This window comes from Rhagoletis pomonella, unplaced genomic scaffold (genome assembly GCF_013731165.1).
Source record: "Rhagoletis pomonella isolate Grant_MI unplaced genomic scaffold, Rhpom_1.0 Rhpom_scaffold_00009, whole genome shotgun sequence".
In the NCBI taxonomy this organism is placed as follows: domain Eukaryota; kingdom Metazoa; phylum Arthropoda; class Insecta; order Diptera; family Tephritidae; genus Rhagoletis; species Rhagoletis pomonella.
Genome location: NW_023458563.1, coordinates 9,090,796 through 9,092,453, shown reverse-complemented (window position 1 = coordinate 9,092,453; position 1,658 = coordinate 9,090,796).

Genomic DNA, 1,658 nt, shown 5'->3' with positions numbered 1-1,658 from the left:
GATCTAAATTATGTATTCAAATCGATGTGTCCATTGAAACACATAGTTTTTCGAATACGGATTAAAGCGAAAAAGGGTGATCTCAAGGATGATATGTATTCGAAAAAATTAAAAATAAAATAAAATATGGGAAATGATAAAAACTTATCAACTTGGTACCAACTTTGGATACAATAAACAACTGTAATCGTCTGATTGCCTAGTAGTTTAATTGTTGTTAAGATTTCTACTGGGTGTGGGGCGCACACGTGTGCTTTTTTAAGAAGTTTTACTTCTATCGCGTGTACGGTGTTGCACTCGTGCTATTAAACTAATGATTTTTTCTCAAGTAGTGCTCAGTGGCAATTTACAGTATATTTTGCTTTGCTGCCCTCGTGCTTAAGTGCACATTTAAGATACCTACCCCAAAATGCGCATCAGCGGCATTATTTTTAAAATTTATAAGGAAACTGCTCCGATAGATGCATTCAACATACCTGCACATTAGCGATACCTGCCTAAAAAATATGCAACTATTATCAATTATCAAAGAAAGTATTACGTTAACCTGCACTGACCCTACAATTACCTAATTTTACAAGCTTTTATTTATTTTGCTCATGTCGCAGAACAACGAAAATTGCTATCAATTTATGTAGTTATATAGATAACAAGATACCATTCGAAAAAAATTTCGCTTGCATTATTTTCTACGTGGTAAGTGCTTCTCCATTATTTGGTTTCATAGGGATTCGGATAACTTCCTCATTGAAGTAGTAAAGAAAATTCGCTTAAGTGCCTTTTTCGGTTAGGTGCACAAGTTTTTCGTGCAAAGAAGGATGTGCAGCTAAGCAAAATAAACTGTATACATATGTATGTAAGTAGTAGCGGCACATTGGGTGAACTAAATGCATTCATACATACATATTTATGTACAACTATAGGTAAACACCAGGTAGGTTAAGTGCGGGTGATAAACCCATGTAGCATAGTTAAATCTGTGTACATACCTGCAATTCAAATGGGGAAGAATGTTACAATTTCGGCATGTGACTGAAAAAAACTCTAAAATACACACAAACTGTGGTTTCCAAGCCATGTACAAAGTGATTAGCACAGCTGCATTCTTCAACTTGTCAACTCGCGGAAAATTTCCCGATTTGCAGGGAATTTCGGTTTAAGTAGCAATCGGGGAATGGGCGATTTTTTTCGGGGAACTGGGTATGTTATTTTTATATCTTAAAGTAACCAAATTAGACGGATATGTTAATTTTTAACCATTTGACCCTTTTTGGATCGACATTTTTTCAATTTGAATAGCAATATCTCCACAACAAGAGTTTTCCCAGACATAAGCTATATACCAGATGAAAGTTAAGGTTTTGGGCTAGACTTGTGGAAACCTAGAATAAAATCGACTGACCAGTTTTTGAGAAAATGCCCCAAATCTCTATTTTCAGCAGCCCGATTTTTAGTTTTCAGGCGATAACGTTATGGCGTATTTATATTTTATAAACACAAAAGAAAGCGTTAGAAAGCTGGTTTGAAGACCCTTCTACTGATATCCACATCAATGACATGGACTGAGTAGTGCGGCCTCAGTGGTAGTTTAAAAAACTGCCTTTTTTCGAATTTCAGGCAGCAGCCACGCCCAACAGGCATACGAATCAAAACATCCT